This window comes from Perognathus longimembris, unplaced genomic scaffold (genome assembly GCF_023159225.1).
Source record: "Perognathus longimembris pacificus isolate PPM17 unplaced genomic scaffold, ASM2315922v1 HiC_scaffold_5664, whole genome shotgun sequence".
In the NCBI taxonomy this organism is placed as follows: Eukaryota; Metazoa; Chordata; class Mammalia; order Rodentia; family Heteromyidae; genus Perognathus; species Perognathus longimembris.
The window spans coordinates 59,227-83,532 of record NW_025961116.1 but is presented as its reverse complement, the minus strand read 5'-3'; the positions used below and the strand labels follow the sequence as shown (position 1 = coordinate 83,532).

The 24,306-nt window shown below is 43.2% G+C and overlaps 2 pseudogenes; one reads left to right on the top strand and one right to left on the bottom strand.

Moving 5' to 3' along the window:
- Positions 1-4,960: 4,960 nt before the first annotated feature.
- LOC125345458 lies at positions 4,961-10,736 on the bottom strand (annotated as a pseudogene).
- Positions 9,295-9,783, top strand: LOC125345459 (annotated as a pseudogene).
- Positions 10,737-24,306: the final 13,570 nt, after the last annotated feature.

Below are 24,306 nucleotides of genomic sequence, written 5' to 3'. Positions count from 1 at the left end.
GGAGAGGTGTGCGTGTGTGTGTGTGTGTGTGTGTGTGTGTGTGTGTGTGTGTGTGTAAGTAGGTGAAAATGAGGGAGGGGGCAATACTGTTCGAAAAGAAATATAGTCATTACTTATGTAACTGTAACCCCTTTGCACATCACCTTTACTTCAACTAAAAAGCTAGGGACAGTTCAAATGTCAGGACCAAGCAAACAAACACCTCCTCCCCGCCGCCCCCAAACCTAACTTGATATTCCTGATATTCCTATTGTTAATGGGCCAAATAAGCAACCATTGAGTTTTCTGTAATTCCAGAATATTCCAAACATTGCCTGTGGCCAAATCTGATCTTGAGAATTTGTTCCCATGTAAAAAATAGGTTTCCAGTCTAGACTGGGCATGTGGCTGGCATAGCCATCTCTTACTCTTTCTCCATGTTTGGTCATCACTGGAAGAATCACAGTGCCAGGAATCTGTAGGGGGGCGGGAGAGAGAGAGAGAGAGACAGAGACAGAGACAGAGATAGGCAGAGACAGACACAGAGAGAGGGGAGGGCAGGCACACTGGTAGGTTGTATGTAGGTTGAGTTGGATTCAGCCAAAGTATCAGGTTGTTTGTGATGCTGAAGTTCAGACAGGAGGCCTGCTGTGAACTCTGGCCAGTGTGATAAGCCAGACCCCCAGCTTTCCCTCTCTAGTTTCGGGGCTCCCTTCCACTCTCACCTCCCACTAGATGGGGTATTAGCCAAGCTGTCCTTAGGAAGCTCTTCACTCACCTGTTTCAGAACCATGACTGCGATCAGATCTTACCCTTCCCTGGAGAAAACTGCTGCTGCCAGGCATGGGCAGATTTTGTGTTCTGGAAGTTTCAAACTCCATGGATAATGAGCCGGGCTGTCTCGTCTTTCAGGGGGCTCAATGGATCCCCATCTCACACAATTACTCTGTTCATGTACATGAGCTTCCTTCCTCAGGGAGCTCCTGTGGTCTTCCCTAGGGCATTCTAGAATGCCGTGCTACTAGTTGCTGTCTCTTTCTGATCTCATGAGCTTCAGAATTCAAGGGACTGACAGATTCCAGCTCAGCCTCTCCCTCTCCACGTGTCTTAATTGCCTCTACCTGGGTGGTATCTATTCAAAGAAATATTCTAGCCTGCCGATGTCATCCTTGAGTGGAGCATAATGTGGCTGCTAGGCCGGGATCACTAGCTCACACCATGGCTAGAACAGCGCTGTAGTTACCAGGACAGGCAGTGTGGTGACAGGACTGGAAATGGAATTGTATCCACTAGGAAGTGTTGAGCCAGGCACCAGTGGCTCACACCTGTAATCCTATTTACTTCAGGAGAGTGAGATCTGAGGATTGCGGTTCAAAGCCAACCCAGACAGTACATTTCACGACTCTCTTATCTCCGTCTATTGACAAAAGCTCTAGAAGTAGAGTTATGGCTTGAGTGGTAGATTGCTAGCCTTGAGCAAAACAACTATGAATTCTGGAAGGTATGTGCTGTGTGTTTTGTGGTATGGCTACCCTCTGATTGTCTCTCCACTTCCTGTTCCGTGACTCCCAGTCTCTCTAGGTTGCCAGTGTGTCTACGCAAGTCTCACTACTATTAGAAGAGCCATTCCCATAGCTGTCACACTGGCCCTCCCCTCCTGCCCCCAGCCCCCAGGGCCTCCAAGAGGAGGCTGGTAGGCTCTCTCTGGATGCCAGGTTCCTCCTGTGCTGTATGGCACTGCTTGTGACTGCTCCAGTGGTTTTCCCAATGTGATCTGCCCTAGGAGGAGGTTCAGGAATTCCTGCACCACACCTGTGCAGCTAGCTTCCTTTTTTCTTTTTGCCAGTCCTGGGGCTTGAACTCAGGGACTGAGCACTGTCCCTGGGTGCTCAAAGCTAGTACTCTACCTCTTGAGCCAAAACACCACTTCTGGTTTTTTCAGTGTATGTGGTGCTGAGGAATTGAACCCAGGGATTTATGCATGCTAGGCAAGCATTGTACCTCTAAGCCACCTTTCCAGCCCTCAGGTTAGTACTTTTGAAAGCTTATATGAAAGTGGTGAGTAGAAAATAGAAACCTCAGGAGGCCTGACTCAAGAAGTAAGCTCTAAAACCAGATAGAGTGGAGAACATCAGTAGTTCTAGCATTTGGAAGGCTGTGATGGGAGGATCTTGAATTCAAGGCCAGTTTGGCCTACACAGTAAGACCCTATCAGGAAAGAATGAGAGGGAAGGGGAGGAAGAAAGAGTAAAGAAGAAGGGGCTTGGAGATGTGGCTCAGTTCATAGAGTGCTAGCCAGTGAGTGAAAGCATCAATACTGAGTTCAAGTCCTGGTCCCCTTCCGCCCTCAATAAAAAGGGGGAACGGAAAACAAAGAATTAACCCATTATAATAGATGCACATCTGAGGACAGGCAGTTATCAAACTGACCATAAGCAGTGTTAGGAGATCAACTCAAAGAGTCTGTGTATAAGCAATCTATACAGATAGGAAGATATTTATGTGTCAATTTGGGGGAAATTTATTTCACAAAACTATTTCACTTAAGGATGGTTCTGCGAAAATGCAAAATTTATGTATGAGATAAAAGACTTATTCTAAATACATTTTGTTGGGAGCAGGCATTTGTTTATTATAAAATTCAGCAAGGGAAAAATATAATAACAGCAGTTATTGTCAAAAGACTAATTCAGAGGTCAAGTTCAAAGATCAAGGCTCTTACAAGAAGATGAAATTGCTAGATACATATAAAGAGAACAGGTTAAATGTTACTAAAGTGGTGGTGGTTCTCCCCCCCATTCTAAAAAACTAGCTTCATAGCTGGTGCTGGTAGCTTGTGCCTGTAATCCTAGCTACCCAGGAGGCTGAGATCTGAGGATTGAGGTTCAAAGCCAGACTGGGCAGGAACACCTGGGAGTCTCTTACATGTAATTAACCACCAAAAAGCTAGAAATGGAGCTGTGGCTCAAGTGGCAGAGGGCCAGCCTCGAGCACAAAATCTCAAAGACAGCACCCAGGTCCTGAGTTCAAGCCCCAGTACTAGTACAAAAGAACAAACAAATGAACAACAACCAAAGACTACCTTTACAAAGTAACAACCAACACCTACTTAATTCCAACTTACTTAGTGGCACTAAAACCTGGAAGAATGACCATCAATTATATACATATTTTTGTTGGTTCTGAGGCTTGAACCTAGGGCCTTAAGCATAACAGGAAAGCACTCTACTATTGAGTAATATTCACATCAACTTCCCCTTTGATTGAGACAAAAAGTCTGCTCAGGCTGACCTTGAACCTACTCTTTCTAAGTACTAAGATTATCAGAATGTACCACCATACCTAGTACCTACAATTATGTTTCTAAAATAACATATGCAGGATACAGTGGAGCAGCCTACACTTAACTTTAAATGCAATACTATTTGTGCAAGCTTATAGATTGTTTGCAATATTTTGTTTTTATGACAGCACTGTTTTCTAGCACTTGGATCATTATCTGTGTTCTACCTTAGGGTTCTAAACACTGACACCCCTTCTGAGAACACAAGAAGTAAAAACCTTTCCTGTTAATAGGCCCCAAGAAATGACCTCAAACCTGCTAGATTAGGGCAGGAATGGAGTTCAGTAACTGAAGATCTGAGGAACATTCAGGAGACTACCCTTCCACAAGGTATTTTAATGATTTCCCATTACTATTATCAGAAAAACATGGTGGAAAGGGAATTAAAGTGTCCTATGCTCTAAGATATGCTAAAGAGCCCTTGTTCTCATAACCATGTGTATGAAAACGATTTTCCTTACAGAAATACATGTCTAGGAGCCAAGGCAAGCTTTGGCGAAAACGATTGGTAGCTTTTGTTTGTCTCTGGAGGTTTCCATGGAAACAGCCTGAGTCAGAGAAGGCAGTATTATCATCTGGCTGTGGAAGCTCACTGGTATCACTTCTGGTGAGTCTTGACATGAGACACACAGGTTCAAGTAATGCTTCCATAACCAGGAACCTAATGAAGCCACATGAAGTGCCAAATGGAGCCCCACAGCGAGCTCTTAAACTTTCCTGGCACCAAGCTTCCTGGAGAGTATTTACAATTCCATGATATCAGATCTCAGGCAGGCAAATAATGCCACCTGAAGTGTTTATTGCACAGAGCGGAATGGGGTGGTCTCATCCATCATTTTTCTCCTCCTTTATGTCTAGGTGATTCATGTGTGTACTTTAACACAATAATAGGCCAAACTCATTCGTCTAACCTTAGTTCAGGTAAGTGCTTCCCAGGGAGCCCACAAAAGCAGTCCTACCTCAAAATTCTGCTTCGGGAGCCCACTCAAACGATAAATGTATAAAGAAAACAAGCAAAGACACAGAGGCATGCAACCTTTAGCACCATTTTAAGACCAAGGAGGGCAAGAGTGTTGATAGAAGTCTGAAAAGGAATATGGGTTTTATCCTAGAATGGGCTCCTAAACACACAACCCACTTGTAGAGTCCAGTATTTTTTTTTAAGGACAAGTCTGAGAAAGTATTAATAGAATATTAAAATCCATTATTCATCAGAGGCAGAGGAGCTGACATATAACACAGTCATGTGCTCCCCAAGAAGATTTAAGGTGGCAGACCACTGAAAAAGTATCTATACCTCTGTGTGCTATGCATGGATGTAGATTAAATTAGAACGTAGAACAAAATCTCAGCTTGGTCTTTTCCACAACGAGGGACTAAAACTCTAGGGAAAAGTTTACTCAAGAGATGTGCTGAAGATGGTTATATAAAGTTTAAAGGTAAGAAATTATGGGCAAGGAAACTAACTTTAGATCTCATCAAATTCAAATCTTTCATCTTACTGATGGGAAAAGCTCACATGTCAACAGAAGGGTAAGTTACCTCTGAGCAGGAGAATTGTGCCTTTTTCTCCCCCAACCTGTTTATTGCTTGGATGCCTTTAAATCTTTAACATGTGTTGCTTAAGGAAGGTCAGGGAAAATGACAAAGAAATGTCAGAAAGGATGCCACAGTTTTATGAAGATTTTTGGCAATTCATACTCTGATGTGCTTCCTATTTGAGGGGAAAATCCCAGTCATCTTTTGGTGAAAAAGAAAAGTTACTTTGAGAAGCAGGTTCTTTCCTGAGCCGCTGTGGTTGGTAGCAAGTGGCCTCACAGCTGGGAGTGTTCGTCTGTCCGTCTCTGTGGTTCGAGCTGGATTCTGCAGACCCTGTTTCATCGGGGTGGCTGCTGTCTTGGAATCCGTGCCAATACTTTTGGTCTCTGACTGGAGATGGACGGACACCTGGACTGCTATTTCTTGACCTTGTTCGTTGAGAGAGCCATCATCCGAATCTCCTCCTGGGGAGGTACTCCGCCCCATCTCTGGGTTGATCACATAGATGCCCCCTTGGGCGTCCAAGGCAGGTCTCTCCTTCATTCTTTCCCCCATGTCATCAGGATCATCCACTCCCACGGCTTCAAACATCTCCTCCACAAATGCCCGGCAATTGAGAATCAGAGGTGGGAGGGGCACGCTTCTGGCCAGCTCTTCGATATAGCGAGCAAACTCCATGGTCTTGAACTGAGTGACTTTGGCGAGCTCCAGAGTCTTGGCGGAAGTGATGATGGGGATGCGCTTGGCGATCTCAAAGGCCTTCTGGAGTTTCTCGGCCCCTTCAGTTCTGAAGAACTCGTTGATGGCCTTCTCGGTCTTGCGGAGATGGCTGCTCATCATACACAGCCATGTGACGTTCAGGATGAGCGTGATGGTGAAGGCGAGGAGGCAAACGATCATGTAGTAGATGCTCATGTCTCCGGAGGTGAAGATCACACGGAGGGTGACAGAGTAGGAGGCATGCACGGGAGAGGTGACAAAACATGTGTACAGCCCGCGATCGTCAAAGGCTACGTTGGTGATGTTTAGAAAGTGATCAGAAACCAGCCATTTTCCACCTGATAAATCCAACAGAATTAAAAGATATACATATATGCATAAAAATCAATTAACATGCAAATGGCCTCTTCAGTGTCCCACTTTTTTATAAAAGCCATTTAATGCATTGGTTAGATTCCACTGTTTAAACCACACACGCACACACACGCACACACGTTATATCTACTGCCAGAATTTAATTAGCTTGGAATTTTTAAAAAAATCAAGATCTTCCTTTGTGACACTAATAAATGTCATCATTTCCTTTTTACTGCTAGACATAAAAAGTGTTTCAGGCTGGGTGCTGGTGGCTTTGTAATCCTTGCTATTCAGGATGCTGAGATATGAGGAACATGGTTCGAAGCCAGCCTGGGCAGGAAAGTCTTTGAGACTCTATTATTTCCAGCTAACCAACAGAAAATCAGAAGTGGTACTGTGGCTGAGCATTAGCCTTGAGAAAAAGAGCTCAGGGACAGTGCCCAGCCCCAGGCCCTGAGTTCAAGCCTCATGACTAATTAAAAAAAAAGTCAGGGAGACAAGTGTGTCTAAGCAGTACTTGATACTCAATGAGTAATCTCTAAAACATTTTTGTATACCACAACCTATGCCTGTAAAGATACTAAGATACACTCTAGAAATATAAAGCATATACCATACTTCAGAAATATGAAACTATGGTCATTTCTGGAGTGATGGGTTATAATTTCTATTATTTTTATTTAGTTGTGACTGTGTTGGCTTGTTCACTTTTCACAATGCACTTTTTTTTTCTTTTTTTTTTGCTAGTCCTAGAGCCTGTCCCTGGTTTCTTTTTACTCAAGGCTACCACTCTACCACTTGAACCACAGTGCCACTTCCAGCCTTTTCTGTTTATGTGGTGCCGAGGAATCAAACCCAGGGCTTCATGCATGCCAGGCAAGCACTCTACTGCTAAACCACATTTCCAGCCCTCTGTGAGACTCTAATCTCCAATTAACCACAAAAATCCAGAAGTGGAGCTGTGTCATAAGTAGTGGAGTGTTAGCCTTGAGCACAGAAGCTTAGGGACACTGCCCAGGACTGGCCCCCCCAAAAAAGGAAAGAGAAAGCTTTCATCAAGGGTCTATGGGTCTGAATTATTTTAGGGATGGACACATTAATATGTACTCTGGACTGTGCCCATCAAAATTGAGCTAAGTTCAAGCTAGATTTATTTTTTAGTAGCTATCACTTCATTAATGCAAAAAAGGGGAAAATATGTAGCTATAACTACAGCCATTATCCTATAAGTTTCTGTTCTCTGAACTCAGAGCTATGAAACGATGCTCTTTGAATCAAAGAACTCCATAAACTCCATTAATCAACCAGGGCACAATGACCATCATGGAAACTCCAGCTCACTTGCGGATAATAGCTCAAGATTTATGAACCTTACTCTAGACTGACATGCTCTTCAAACTCCTCGCACTTGAGATTCATAAAACTTAATACAATTTTCCAGGGCTGTTGCTGAAAGCACCAATGATCGATGTTAGTGGTTTTCAAAGTTAAAAAACAAACAAACACAAAACACCCAGGAAAATGAACTGCCATTGAGCTTGGCAGGTTTTGTCCTAACATAAGGCTTTGTTTATGCAGCAGTCTAGAATGGTCACACTGAATAATTCAAGTCTCAGATGTGTTTCTTCAGGCTATCCTACAGAAGGGAGAGAAAGGGGTAATAGTGTGGTAGGTTCAAATGTGGAACTCCAAATAATGTTTGAAATACACATTCTGGGCACCATTCTAGGGAATCTTATTTAAAAGGATTGATACATTTTCTTTTTCCATGTGCCAGTCCTGAGACTTGAACTCAGGGCCTTGGTGCTGCCCCTTAGTTTTCTCATGCATGCTAGGAGCTGTGTGACATCTCTTATCCTTTGTGTATGAATACCAAAGAAGGAATTACTAATTACCTCCTCTAGTAGTTTCCAAGATAATATGAATAACTGACATCCTTTATATTTCAAGGGGCTAGGCTCTTTCTAGCAAAACACTGCCAGCAAACCAACAAACAAAAATTATAGTGGTGGCTGGGAATGTGCTTAGTAGTAGAGTGCTTGCCTAGCATGCATGAAGTCCTTGGTTCCATTCCTCAGTACCACATACACAGAAAAAGCTGGAAGTGGCACTATGGCTCAAGTGATAGAGTGCTAGCTCTGAGCAAAAGAAGCTCAGGGACAGTGCCCAAGCCCTGAACCACCCCCCCCCCAAAAAAAAATAAGGTGGCTTTTTCCAGGGTGTTTATTTTGTAGAGATCCCAGAATTGAATTTTCACCTCTGGCTTTTCATGGCAACTCCTTTTGAGGGACATTATAGTTTAAGTACTCATTATAAACATCGTTCTAGTATTGATTACTAATTGACAGTTCCACAAATATAATAAAATTAAAACCTATCAAAAAGTAAATCTTAGTTGATTATCATGTTCATGTAATTTTTAAGACTGAGGAATAAAAAATGGAAGAGAAACTTCCCTGTTTTCAAATAAAGTATGGAATAGAAAAGAAATGAGCAGCTAGGTCCTTGTGTCTCATACCTGTAACCCCAGCTACGCAGGGGGCTGAGATCTGAGGATTCTGGCTGGAAGCCAACCCAGGCAGGAAAGTATATGAGACTCTTAATCTCCATTTAACCAGCAAGAAGATGGAACTAGAGCTGTGGCTCAAGGGCTGAAGTGGTAGGTAGCCTTGAGCAAAAAAGCCAAACGAAAGTGTGCGCCCTAGTACCAATGGACGCATACAACCCCCCCCCCCCCCACATACACACAGAGGCACACACGTGTACACATGAGCTGGAAGGACTTTTAGAACCTATTACCCTTCTTTTGTTGGGTCGGGTACGGGGCTTAAACTTGGGGGCTCAGTGCTGTCCATGAGTATTTTTCCTCATGGCTGGTGCTCTACCACTTTGAGCCACAGTGCCATTTCTGGTTTTCTGGTGGTTAATTGGAGATAGGAGTTTCATCAACTTTCCTGCCTAGAATGGCTTCAAACTGTGACCCTCAGATCTCAGCCTCCTGAATAGCTAGGATTATAGGCATGAGCCACCAGCACCTGGATTTTTTTTTCTTTTTAAAAGTCCAGCCAAATCCCTCTTTGATGTACGTACACATGCGGCTGACACCTCTGGCCCTGAACAGTATGCTGACGTACAACTGTACATTGCTGCCCTCATTTAACTTCCATGAAGAAGGAAACCAAACTTCCAAAGAGGAAGGAAAATAACTCACTGTCATCGTGGAAAGACCTTTTACATTTATAACTATTCCTTAATACATTTTTTCCCTTTCTGGTTAAATAATTGCTTTGTTCCTTTTAATGGGTATAATATTCTGGGGCCTTTCAAGAAGTTTTAAGCTGGCTGGTGGGAACAACATGGCGGACCGCCTCACCCAGCTCCAAGACGCGGTGAACTCGCTTGCAGATCAGTTTTGTAATGCCATTGGAGTATTGTAACAGTGTGGTCTGCCAGCTTCATTTAATAACATTCAATCAGCAATTAGCAAACACCAGCCAGCTAACCCAACAGAAGAATATGCTCAGCTTTTTGCTGCACTGATTTCCCGGACAGCAAAAGACATTGATGTTTTGATAGATTCCTTACCCAGTGAAGAATCCACAGCTGCATTACAGGCTGCTAGCTTGCACAAGCTAGAGGAAGAGAACCACGAAACTGCTACCTGTCTGGAAGATGTCGTTTATAGAGGAGACTTGCTTCTGGAAAAGAGCCAGAGCGCACTGGCTGACATCGCTCAGTCCCAGCTGAAGACAAGAAGTGGGGCCCACACCCAGCCTTTCCCAACTACTAGCACTGTCACACCCTGGGCTGAGAAAAGGACCGGTCCATGCCATTAGAATTCCACAGCAGATGGCAACATCCACCTCTCATACATGCTGCCTTTCAGCTGTTTTTTTTTTCTTTTTCTTTCTTTGCCAGGCCTGGGCCTTGGACTCAGGGCCTGAACACTGTCGATGGCTTCTCTTTTGCTCAAGGCTAGCACTCTGCCACTTGAGCCACAGCGCCGCTTCTGGCCATCTTCTTTATATGTGGTGCTGGGGAATCAAACCCAGGGCTTCATGTATACAAGGCAAGCACTCTTGCCCCTAGGCCATATTCCCAGTCCATCAGCTGTTTTTAATTCTTTCATTGTTGATACATAAACTTATAACATCCTGATGGAATCTGTTTTAAGCCATCTTTGTGTCATCATTTGGTCCCCGCCCGCCCCCATGAAGATATCAAGACAGGTATACAATTGTGTTCATAATAGAATTAAACATATCATAAAGTTTAAAAAAAAAGAAGCTGTAAGCTATTCATCCTGGCATCATGTTTTTTGAGTTTTCTTGCTACATGTGTCTGAGAATAAAGAATATGAAGGAGTCTGATACATTGATACATTATAGCCTGACACAATTACTTTGCCTCTGCCATCCAGCTGTTGTCCTTTTGAGTTGTACCAATGGACATCTTCATGGGGACCGACTGTGAGAAGACACTCCATAGAAATGCTGGTGCCCTCTTTGGCTATGATGACGCCATCACCTGAGTGGGAATTTGCTGAGAATTCAAAGCTTGGGGGAAAAGAGGCATCAGATGTCTGATTTGCTTCTGGGAGAGCCATGTGGTTGAAATTGACATCTTTCCAACAAAAGCAGCTGGCACAATCACCACTAAAATGAATAAGCAACAATGTGGCTTCATGGGAGAGAAAACAATAACAACAACAACAAAAAATCTTGTTTGGATTTAGGAAACACAAAAGCAGCTCTGCTGTAACAAGGGCACAATTGAAGATGCACAGCTTGGTAGAGAAGTTTTCCAAAAAAAAAAAAAAGGAAAAAAGATAGATCCAAGTATATCTTGGAAACTTCAAGATTGAAAAGAGGTAAGTTGAGATGAACCTAAAAGAAAGCCAGATATAAGGTTTAACCAAGTGAGATTTATAATAGGGTGAAACTATATGTTCTAGAAATAAATAGATATGAACCTGATTAGAATAATTGGGGCTGACATCAGGCAGTGATCAGAGAGAAGTGTACCTCAAAAATCTTACACAGAGATGGTAGTAGAATCAGCAATGAATTGAGAAACAACAGGCGTGAGGCTCCAGGGCCTAGCTTTGCTCCCAGCTGTAGAGCCCTGGCAAGCAGCCTTCTCTCTGGGCTTTCTGCTCTCTTATTTGTCAAATGAAGCATCCTCTAAGGACAATTCTAGTTCAGAAATGCTATGGTTCTATTTCACACTAACAAATTCTATGCATCAGGGAGCCAATGAAGGCTAAAATACTTAGCTTAATGATCTTTTTATTTCAACCTGAACCATTACCATCTGTTGTTGTATCAATAATGGAAATCAACTGGTTCGTCATAATCATAATTGTGGAGTTCAAAATTGGTGTAATCCCAGTGCATATATAAATTAATTATGAATAATACAGATACACCTGAGGTGGATTTTTTTATCTTAATGTTAGAAACAAAATTGTATTAGCTACATAAATAGAGATAGTGCCTTCTCAGGCTATAAAACCTTCCTCTTTGGCAAACGTCCTAGAGGAATTTTCCATTAGGAGTTTATCCAGAATTGAGACAAACAGTATGTTTAAAAGCATGTAGGAAGGCCAAATTTCCAGCTCAAAGTCTAGTAAAATTAGCTAAGGGAAATGACAGCCTAAGAATGCAGTTGGTAGAAATGCAAATAAAAAAATATAAGGCAGGATTATCACACAAATTTAAAAGAACCAAATATCATGGATAAAAAGCAAAATAAAAACCAGTCTAAGAGTCTAGGTGTTTATGATTATCTGGCTGCTAATTTCATTCCCCCTTTAAACCACTGGCTCTCTCAAAGAAAAATTTCAATTTATACTTGTATAAAAAATGGGATGAAATATCTAGTTTTATTCTCGTAAAGGCTCAGGATAATTAGTTTTGAAAATGACATTTAAACCATGTATACTCATATGAAGGCTGCCTGATCAGAGAACATAAAAAAGCAATGGATCATTGTATTTTGCCATTAAACTCCTCAATGTCTGAATTACAAGCAGTTTTAAATGTCATTTAATTTTCATTAGCCCTTGAAAGGATGGTTGAATAATGACAATAATCTTTTGAACTCTCTTAAGGTTTAAGGCTAGACTATTGAGAAGAAAACAAGACTACAGACTCTGGCTCTATTTGGGGGATTAAACACAGGCTCCTTTCCATTTTGTCCTAAAAACTATTACAATGACACTGAAGAAAATAAAGATTTTGGCACTGGACTGGATTTAACAAATGATGTAATCTATGTTGTAAACCTTGCAGGGACTTTTTTTTTTATTAATATTAGCTAGAAAGTAGTAGGAGAATCTGGATGGAATCCTGCTTTCTTATAGGAAGGCCTGAAAGGCAGAGAGACTATGTAGTATTTTTTTCTTTTTTTTTTGTCCGTTGTGGGGCTTGAACTCTGGGCCTGGGTGCTGCCCCTGATCCTTGAGCTTCTCAGCTCAAGGCTAGGATTCTACCATGTTGAGTTACAGTGCCACTTCTAGTTTTCTGGCAGTCCACTTCTGGCTTTTTTTTTTCTTGTGGTGGTTAATTAGAGATAAGAGTCTCATTTTGGATTCAAACTGTGATCCTCAGATCTCAACCTTTTGAGTAGCAAAAATTATAAGGAGAAGCCACTGGCACCAGCTCAGTCTATATTAAGCATACAGTTTGGCAATCACCGAATTTACTGTAGTTGTCAGTTTGTTGCTATTTCTTTCAGTTACTGAATTAGAATAGATACTATACAATCTCATCATTGTGAAACACTTTTACTTAGCATACTATACAACCATTTAAAAATAAAGATTCCCACATACTGTAATAGTGTCACTACTATGCAATTTCCATTTTTTAACTTATTTACAATTTTCACACTTTTGCGCATTGCAATTCAATATCTTTGCCATAATATGGATCAAACAGGCACATATAATGAACTTGGATTGCAATCATGATGCTAAGGTGTCCTGAGATTGTGGTGGAGGACCTTGCTTGTGAACTTCTCGACTTATGGCTCCTTTTCGTCAAGCCCTGACTTTGTCTTTGTCGATACTGGAGGAAGTCAATCCATTAGTTAAATAAGATGAGAACCTCAGTGGTTGGAATTTTTAAATTGAGACACTTGTGGTTTAGGAGGATTTGAGGAAGGCACATAGGTGATTGAGGCAATCAGGTTGGGCTACACTCTAGAAGAAGTTGAAAGGAGAGAGGAGGAGGGGGTGGGGATGAGGAAGCAAGAGGCTCATTCACACTTCCTGTTCTGATTGTGTGTGTGTGTGTGTGTGTGTGTGTGTATATGTGTGTGTGTGAATGTGCCAGTCCTGGGACTTGAACTCAGGGCCAAGGCACTGCCCCTGAGCTGTTTTGCTCAATGCTAGTGTTCTACCATTTGAGCCACAGCACCACTTCCAGCTTTTTGGTAGTAATTAGAGATAAAGAATCTAAGGCACTTACACTGGGCTGGCTTTGAACTGCGATCCTCAGACCTCAGCCTCCTGAGTAGCTAGGATTACAGATATGAGCCATTGGCTCACAGAAACCTTTAAGACTGGATCTAGAAAAGCCCTGTGATCACTCTGAAACTCTTAGGCCAAGCTTGCTAAAGTTGCCTAGATGACTTTAATAAATGCATTCTATGTCAAGTCAATACTAAGCACTTTCTACTGACATCATGGACTTCTTCAGTCTCCATTTACTTAAATCAGCTGGAATGGATTTCTGCTACTTTGGAAGAAAGATTACATCAACTAGGATCATATAAATGTTTTTTCCACCCTCTCTGATACAGCTGAATGATCATAATCATTCAGCTCATTCTAGCTTGAACTTTTACATCAGCAGTTCCAGCAGGGACCCATTTACATGCAAGATATGGTACCAGGTGCTAAAAATGATACTTAGGTGAGTTACACACTGTCTCAGACATTCGGGAATTTACAAACAAGCTTGCATGGCGGGGTTAGTTCCGCTAACTATATATGATATGTAGTGTGAGACATACTGATGAAAAGCCTAAGAGAAAGGAGGAAATTTAGGAATGTATGCCTGCCTGTTCTCAATGCATTTGAAGCTGAAGAATAAAATGTTGAGAGGGAAAATTCGAGTGCCACTTCCCCCATAAAGAAAGAAAAATATATAGTGGCTCACTCCTGTAATCCTAGTTACTCAGAGGGCTGAGATCTGAAGATGGAGGTTTGAAGCTAGTTCAGGCAGGAAACTGTGAGGCTCTTTATCTCTAATTAACCATCGAGAAAGCCAGAAGTGCAGCCCTGAGTGAAAAAGTGAAGGGACAGTATCTAGGCCCTGAGTTCAATCCCCAGTATTTGCATAAACAAACAGACTGGTAGAAAGGTAAATACATTTTTAAAAAAACGGGCTATCCTCTGCTTGTGGAAGATCACTTGGTACCATTTACTATCATCTTTCTTTGGCATTAGTAAGAATGTAACAGAAGCATGAGACTCGTTAAATCCAACACCTTTTTCATCTTTCTGCAATGCCGAATGTAAACTTTGCTTGGATCATGAATAATCAGATATGTAGATGATATTTATCCTTGAAAATCATCATGACTAGTGACTGCATTATTTTAAGAGAGGGAGAAGGAGAGGGGGAGGGGGAGAGGGAGAGGGAGAGGGAGAGAGTAGCTGTCATCCCTAACAGATTGCCTTGTTGCTGTTTCTGCCAACTTGTGAGAGAAGAAATATTCCCATTCAGTTCCAATTCCCAACAAAAGTAAATAAGGAAGTAATATGGCTGATTTCCATTCTGGTGGCTTAATATTAACTTGGCTGAGGAAGCTGCTGTTTGTAGAAATAGTTCTGGGCTAACTCAAAGGGAAAAAATAGAGACACTGATGCCAGATGGTATGTTTTGTAGTTGTTGTTCCAATTATACTGGAATATTAATGTTTTGTTCTCTATAATTAAATATGTGCCAAGCTGTATTTACAGCTCATCTACTTCACTCTGCCTGTACTGTCACACTGGAAAATGGAGGAGTTCCTACAAGTGGACACACATCAACAAACCAGCATTCTGAACTGGCAAGGAGAAAAGCAAGAAAATGAAGAGGAGATTGTTAGCATGAATCTATCCAATGCCAAGAACAAGAAAAGTTGCTCTGCTCATACTCAAGTATGATTACAGGTATGTGTAACATAAAAGAAAGTTCATGATAGTCAAATAGATATGACCATTTTGAGGACCATTCATGTACACGTTTCAGATTACAATAACCTATATGCCTCCAACAGGATTATGGAGCCGCCACAGAGCTCCTAACTAGCATTTGGATAGATTGGCTCAACATATTTTCTGGCACACTGTCAAAGACCTTCAGTAGTTATTTAGAGCTTTGCTTTAAATCTAAAGTTATTTCAATCGTATCTGTGACTTTTTACCATAAACATTTGCTGAGTACCGACTGCAAGGACAGAAACACAGATGAAACAGGTTTAGAGTTATCATCTCTCCACTCCCATTTTTCACCCTCTGTAGCTTGAAATACCTTCCTGTTCTTTAACTCAGTACATGAACAACTCCTCATGTCTACCTTCAAATTATATGCCCAGTACATGCATAGCTTGCATGATAGTTACACAAGTGTGTGTGTGTGTGTGTGTGTATGCTGGCACTAGGCTTAAACTCTACGCCTAGGCACTGTCCCTTACCTTTTAACACTCAAGGCGAGCATTCACTACCATTCAGCCACAGCTCCACTTCAAGGGATTGGTGGTTAATTGAAGATAAGAGGCTTCTGGACTTCCCTGCTCAGGCTGGCTTTGAACCATGATCCTCAGACCTCAGCCATCTGAGTAGCTAGTATTACAAGTATGAGCCACCAGTGCCAGGCACACGTCTACTTTTGTAATCATATAATTACTGGATCAGGTGGCTAAGTCGTTAGGAAAATGGGCTTTCCAGCCAAGAGTAGTGTTACCCCTGGGTGACTACTGTGCTTGAGTGGTTTTAAGTTTTTGTATCTCTTGAAAAAGGTTATTAACAGTTAACTCCCTCATAAGGGAGGATAAGATGGATGTGAGTAAATTATAATTCAGGCTATTATTATTATTATTATTCCACCTCCTAGGTGATTTTCAATTATGTCCTCCTGTTCCTCACTCACAATCTTTCTACTTGTAAATGGGTTTTCTAATGCCAATCTTACCCTCCTTTGATGTATTCAAACACTTTCTATTAGAGATGGTGGTCCTAAATACAAATTCAAGCAAGTCAAGCAGACTGAAAAGTCTAGGTAGCTGAGCACCGGTGGCTCTCACCTGTAATCCTAGCTACTCAGGAGGCAGAGATCTGAGGATCCCAGTTCGAAGCCCAGCCCAGGCAGGAAAGTCCATGAGACTCTTACTTCCAACAAACTCAGAAAATGCTGGAAGTGGAGCTGTGGCTCACATGGTAGAGCACTGGCCTTGAGCAAAAGAAGCTGAGAGAGAGAGAGAGAGAGAGGGGGCCAGACCCAGAGTTCAAACCCAAGAACCAGCAAAAAAAAAAAAAAAGGCACTGGCTAACACCTATAATCCTAGCAATTCAGTAGGCTGAGATCTGAGGATCGTGATTCTGAGCTAGCTTGGGCAGGAAAGTCCATGAGACACTTAGCTCCAATTAATCAGTAAAAAGCTCAAAGTGGAGGTATGTCACAAGTGGTTAAGTGCCAGCTTTGAGTGAAAAAGACAAGGAAGAGTGTGAGGCCTTTGGTTTAAGCCTCATTTTAGCTGCACATACATATTCAGATGGCACAATTAGCAGGAACCATAGCACTGCACGGATGCACTGAAGTGCTTGCTGACGTGGATTTAGAAGTCTAATAGGGTCTTTGGTGGCACCTCAGTCACTAATTAGGTCTGATGTGCACCAGTGGTCTTAGTTTTCTGATTTGGATGCTGATGATCATTATAATCCCTTTCTTTGCTTAAATTCTACAGTCCTTTGAGCTCCCGTCCAGCCCCAATGGTTTAACTACATTTGTTTTGGCTCTCTTTAAATAGCTTTTTACCTGTGAGATTCTAATCTTCAATGAAACACCAAACCAAACCAAACAAAAAGCTGGAAGTGGAGCTGTGGCTCGAGTGGCATTAGCCTTGAACAAAAAGCTTAGGAGCAGTGCCCATGTCCTGAACTCAAGCTCCAGGAATAGGGTAGGGGGAAATAAACAGCCACTAGTTAAAACATCAGGTTAAGAGGCCAGTTCTACAGTGGTTCAAGCCTAGCTACCCAAAGAAGTTGAGATCTGAGGATCCAGATTTGAAGCCAGCCCAGGCAGATAAATCTGAGACTTATCTCTAAATAACCAGCCAGGGGTGAGGGAAGTGGGTGGGGACAACAATGGCTGGGCAAACAAACCTAAGAGCAACATTACCAGCATTAAAAAAAAAAAGATAAAACTAAACAGCTTATCAAAATAACAAAGCTAAGTCTCCAGTTCTATCCAGTTTCTAGTGCAACAGAAAAGCAGAGGAAATTATATATTTTTTACAATTTTTTTTTTGGAACAGGCATTTTTTCACAAACTCCCTGATGGTACAAATGCACCTAAATTTAGGAAGTTACCATCAAAAGCAAATAAAGCTGGGTGTCAACTGTTAGTTTTTTTTAAGTAGGTAGCCGGTAAAGGAGAACGCTACACGGTAATTCAGGCAGGACAAATAGTTTATTACCAAACTGCTGGCCTGTGGCCAAGATGATCCATGGCCAGAGAGAAGGGAGAGAAGGGAGAGACGGAGGAGAGAAAGGAGAAAAGGGAGAGATGGGAGAGATGGGAGAGAAGGGAGAGAAGGGAGAGAAGGGGCTGACCTCCATCCAGCCCTGCCTTATATCTAGGGCAGGGACAAGGGGGTGTGGCCAGGTGGATTAGGATGTGACCTCAGGGAAAGGGGAGGCAAATGCCTCCAGGTCTGCTGGTTACCCAGATAACTGGGTGGAGACTTAATGAGGTGGGGGCATCTACATGGAGCCTTCCAGGGACAGACCTTACATTCCAGCCTTTTAGTAGTTATGAAAAAGGACGAAGACTCTCTCTGGCTGCTTCCTGCTGGCAAGGGGCATCGGCATTAGGGGTAAAAGGCAGAAATGCAGCCCCTCCTGGGGAAGGTGAGCAGCAGGGTCCCTTGGTGGTAGATGCCAGTCCTTGAATGAAGCCTGGAAGAAGTCTCATGAGGCAGGGGCTGGACAAAAAAAAAAAAAATTAAGGCAAAAGGAAGGGTTTAGGGCACAAAATTAAGAACTGGGTGTAGTTCTTATACTCAGGCATGGACATTAGATGGGCAATCTCTTGATCCCCCCCGGCTCTGATTTTGAAAGGGGAGACAAAGTGACTCCATTTAGGATATGACATCATTCTCCTCTTACTCCTCTCCATGATCCTTGTTCCCTGAACTGGCTGAGTTCCAGGGGTCTAGGTGCTTGTTGCTGGGATGGCTTGCCCCCATTGGCATTCACAGCATTTGAACTCAGGGCCTGGGCACTGTCCCTGAGCACTTCTGCTCGAGGCTAGTACTCTACCACTTGAGCTCCACTTCCAGCATTTGGCTGGTAAGAGATAAGTCTCTTCAGCCATGCTTCCAGCCTGGCTCTTCGCTGGTTAGTTGGGAGATGGAGTTTGAAAGAGATTTTCTGCCCGGGCTGGCTTCGAACTGCAATCCAAGGTGTCTTTGCCACAAAAGCCCTTTTTTATTTCCAATTAAAACAACAAGGAGACTAAGGGGACTAGAGCTTACCTGTACCTTGTCAAGAATTGACCAAATACTTGCCAGAATTCTGCAATGACAAAACTCAGTAGATGTGATGAGTTTTAGCACAGATATATAGCTAGATGGACATTCTAACAAATGACATTTACACAGATATACACAGTGTGCACATAGGTTTTACAGCATGCAAAAAATGAATTTCAGTGCTCGCTTCAGCAGCACATATACACATATATAAAAAAATGAATTTCAGCAGTAGACTCTTTTGGAATTCCAATAGTAAATGACATTTTTTTTTCGCCCAATATTTTAGAACCACATGGACGGTTAGTAAAACAATTTTGCTAGCAAACAACAATTTTCAGATTATAAAATGGAGAAACCATATTTTGATAAACTCCAGTGGGATGCCATGTTGAGGGGGGTGGCAGGAGGACACAAACACACTAACAGAACACATAGCATGGCATAATGGCACCTGAGCTGGTGCCTGTTAAACCCAATATCCACCACTGTTGTGCCAAGTCGCGAAACAACCACCAAGAAGGCCACCGAGACTCAGACATCCCGAAATGCAAAAGCAAAGAGAACAGGTAGCAATTTGCTTCCTAACAAACACTTCCCAGGGATCCAATGGCTTGAAGGAAAATCAAAGTCTAGACACACTGCACTACAGTTGTATGGCCTCTAAAATGCATCTTCTGTCCTCTCTTTGATGGAGAAGTTTGAAGAAGAGGAGCTGTCAAGCCTCTAGCAAACAGGGCCCATTGAGCGAAGTAAGGTTTAGTAATTGGCTCAAGAACACATAGCCAGACTTACATACAGTTATGTAGTCATTGTTCCTTGTTTTTCAGCAGGGAAAGGACTTCCAAAGAAAGACGTTACCTGAAGTTCAGCTCCCTAAAACTCAGGTGGACCACACTCTGGGCCTACACTGAGGAGGGCATAGGCAGTCATTCCTGAATGTAGTCCCATCACAGAAAGAAAGCACAAACTGTGGATCATAGATTGAGTCACTTATTGCTGAAATGTGTGGGCTAGACACATAAGTACTTCCCTTCCAATTCTTTTTTTTTTTTTTTTGGCCAGTCCTGGGCCTTGGACTCAGGGCCTGAGCACTGTCCCTGGCTTCTTCCCGCTCAAGGCTAGCACTCTGCCACTTGAGCCACAGCGCCGCTTCTGGCCGTTTTCTGTATATGTGGTGCTGGGGAATCGAACCTAGGGCCTCGTGTATCCGAGGCAGGCACTCTTGCCACTAGGCTATATCCCCAGCCCTCCCTTCCAATTCTTAATCCTTACATAGGAAGGGGATTCATTTAGCCCTGGCTTTTCTCATTATAACAAATTAATGTGAAGAATTTGAGGCCAGCAGAGCTGTCTGACTATAGACTGAGAGCAACAATATAGCTTCTGCTCATTATCTACCAGGCCCTATGCCCAGAATGATCATAGTTTTATATAGGTATTACAGATGAGGAAACAGAGATACAGATGGACTCAAAGCTCTAAACTCTGAAGTAAAAAGAGCTAAAATTTAAGCACACATGTCTTTTCTGAGGAAGCTGTAGTCTCAACTATTGGGTCACTTATTAATGACACAACTATGCTGTCACATCCTGCATAGGTCTCTTAATTTCTCTAGGTCTTTCTTTTGCTATCTGTATATAACGGGTGGTGGTGGTGGTGGTAGTGATCCCAGAAGGCATCAGGATGGTCCCACTGTATCATTCCAAGGGATGCTATTTATAAAAGGAGAGGTGCTACACATAAAGCAATCCTACCTGGCACAGGTCTGCTGCAGTGAAACCATTCCGTGCTGCCATCATTATTCATTAGTGTTCTATGACATTGTCAATAATCAAGATCAAGAACTGGGGAGAAAGCTGCTCATCCATGAAGGCAGGTGCCAGTTCCTCCCAAGAGCCTCCCTCTGTTTCCATCCATTTTGATTTCCCCTTTCTCAGAACTCTGCAAGCAGTCTGTCTCCCTTCTTATGATCAGTCACAGGGCAGAGCATGTCTTACTTCCCTTGGATGAAATGTTGTAGAGTACAGATGGGGAGGCTGTACTTTGCATCCCTTGTCTCATTCATGGTGTCAATCACACAACAGGCTCTCAGGAACCATTAGTTTAACAATGGTCCCCACATTCTTTCACACTCCTCCCTTGAGGAGCTAGAGTCTAGTTCTCTTCCTGTACAGAGGCTGCATTTCAGGTATCATTTCTAACTGAGAGAACAGGCATCAAGTATCACATACAAGTTTGGAGACTACATTTAGGTCACAGAAGGAATGGAGCCTTCGGCTTGTTCTCTTCTTCCTGAATCACTTGCTCTGGGGAAATCAAGCTATAGCACAATGTTGTAAGTGGACCACCCACTTCAATTGAGACCGCAGAAGGCAGAAGAGCTAGACATCATGACTGCATTCTCACAAGAGACTGCAAAGGGCAAATCCCTGACCCACAGAAACTGAGAGATGTTTGTTCTATTAAGCCACCAAATTCTAGAATGATTTGTTAGGCAGTAACATATAACTAAAACAAGAAAGAAACACAGAAGGTGCTGGAAGCCCACACCTATAATCCTAGCTACACAGGAGGCTGAGATCTGAGGATCAAGATTTGAAGGCAGCCCAGGCAGAAATCCATTCATTTTCAATCAACCAGCAAGCAGCAGGTAAGTGGAGGTATGGCTTAAGTGGTAGAACATCAGCCTTGGACAGTGCCTTGGCCCTAGGATCAAGCCCCAGTACTGGCTAAAACAAAATAAATAAACTAAATAAAATAGGAAACATATGGCATGCTTACCGCAAGCAGACAACAAGGAAATTATAGTGTTCACATGGGTGAAAACAGCTAGAAGACCTGGCTTCATGCAATCAAAAGTCACCAAAAGAAAAAAGAAAGATGGAAGCCAGGCGCAAGTGGCTCCTGCCTATAATCCTAGCTACTCAGGAGGCTGCAATCCAAGGATCACAGTTCAAAGCCACCCTGGGCAGAAAAGACCATGAGACACTTATCTCCAATGAACACCACCAGAAACCCGGAAGTTGCACTGTGGCTCCAAGTGGTCAAGCGCTAGCCTTGAGCAAAAAAAGAGCTCAGGGAAGGTGCCCAGGCCCCAAGTTCAAACCCTGCAACAGAGAGGGGAGGAAAGGAGAGGGAGGAAGGGAGATGGAAACTTCTAGCAAACGGGGAACCATGCAGCCCTGTCACACTCGGCTCCAGCCAACTCCACCAGAGGCTCTGCCTTCACCTCTTGCTCTTCCTTTCCGAGCCCCAAAGCCCCCGGCAACCACACAACCCTCCTGGGACGCCACCCTTCCTGCCCTTTTACCTTTGCTTTTTTTTCTGGGGGAGAGGGGAGAAAAGAGGGTTCTTCTCCTCCTCCTAGCATCCCTTTCCCCTTCTATTTGTTCTAATCAATGAATTTAAATTTTGTATTATGCAATAATTTCATATCCTTCATAAACATTGGCTGTGACCACCCCCCACATCCACTTTATCCTTTTCCACCTACATCGAAGTTTTTCAAACCATTTGGACCAATTATAAGTTTGTGCGTGTGAAAGAGACAGAGACATTGAGAGACAGAGAGAGACGGAGAGGGGGCGGGAGAATGAGTATTCCATGCAGGAAGAGGCAGGTGGCTTTCATGTAGCCAATGCGGCTGGGGACAGAGGTGAGGAAGACAGGAGAGGACAGAACCAGGTGTAGTTTCCTCCAGAAGAGCCAGGGGCCTTAGCTACATTTCCAGAGATCACTGTGACTGCTGAGCAGAGAAAGTCACGAAAATAGCACAGGTCAACCATCCCTTAGCCTCAATTCCAAAACCTAAGAAACTAATAACTTTTAAAAATAACTCATTTAGCAACAAAGCCTGACCTAAATAGATATGAGTCCATTATTAGTCTTTATTTATGCACTTAGTGTGTTGTCTAAGTACATTTTTGCCACAAGGGGAGGGGGGGGAGAGATGTCTTATACAGCTGCTTTTTTTAAATTTTGGTGCCAGTCCTGGGGTTTGAACTCAGGACCTGGACACCTTTCCTGAGCTGCTTTTGCTCAAGGCTAGCATTCTACCACTTCAGCCATAGCTCTACTTTTGCTTCCAAGGGCCATCCTCAGGTCTCAGCCTGCTGAGTAGCTAGAATTACAGGCTTGAGCCACTGGCTCGTTGTACTCCTAATTAGCCAATGTTTCATTAGTCTAATCTCCTCTTTTATAGTTTAAAATCCTCTGCGTTAACCCGGCTGAACCCGAACTCTGAATTCTAATGTGTGTCCACTACACAAGGTCTGGGTTAAGAGAACCCACACTGGGCATAGCTATGGCATCTCTATCACAATTATTAAGCACCAGACACCTATTCCAAGTGCAGAGGGTGTGTGTGCGCGCATGCGCACAAACTCATTTAATCCTAGAAACTATCCCATGAAGTACTAAGTTCTAGAATGGTGTCCATTTTATTGAGAAGAAGCAGTGCTGAGCAACCAGGACAGGAAAAAGTCTATGAAACTTTTATGTCCAATGAACCACCAAAAGAGCCAGCAGTGGAGCTGTGACTCAAGTGGTAGAGCACTAGCCTTGAGCAAAAGAGCTCAGGGACAGCACCCAAGCCCACAGTTCAAGCCCCAGGACAGGAACAACAACAAAAAAAAATTGAAGAAATGGCAAAAGAAACAGATCAGAAAGTGATATATATATATATCCAGAGTGGGTGTTGATTGGCTTACACCTGTTAACCTTAACTACTCAGGAGGCTGAGATCTGAGGATCACACTTCAAAGGCAGTGTGGGTAGGAAAGTCCATGAACGCTTATCTCCAATTAGCAACCAAAAAACCCACAAGTGGAACTGTGGCTCAAGTGGTAGAGCTCCAGCCTTGAGCAGAAAAGCTTAGGGAGAGCACTTAGGTCCTGAGTTCAAGCCCTAGGACCAGCACTGCCCTCCCCATCCCCCAAATGTATCTAAACTCACATAGCTAGGACAGAGAGAAACCTGGACAAAACTGAAGTCTTAAAACACTGTGTTAAGGCAGGATGAGGCAAGGAGAGGGTGGCAGTAGCAGTAAAGAAGGCAGTCTAAAAGGTTCTGCATGGCCTTTCCCGTGCTCACAAGGTCATGACTAGAATTATCAGTCTAGCTGCGGTCTAGCAGGTCCTCAAGGCCAGAGACCATGTCCTTCCCTCTAGAAATGTCAGGCACTTAGCAGAGAGCCAGCCTGGGGCACATTCCATATTCAATAAGAAATTGATGGATGACTGACATGTGAATGGAGCCTAGCCATAGACTCAGACAGCAGCCCCCCAGTGGGCTGAGACTCCACCACAAGGCCTGGACCTGGAGCGCACACGTCCTCCCCAGGCTGGTCCTGGGCTTCTCCCTGCCTCGGCTGGCCCAGGTGCAAATGCCTGACAGAGGTGAACAAAACAATGAACTGGCCCTCTGTCAACACATGAGAAAGCCTGGCCGCATGATTAGCTACTGAACACAGTGTTCCATGAACTGCAAGGTGGAGTCCAGGCAGACCCAGCCATCCCTGTGGCCCAGCTTCTCCCAAACCTGGGGACCCTGACTACTCCATGCTGTTTCCCCCCCCCCTCCCTAGAATCACTTGGCTTCCCACCCCATCCCTAGCATTT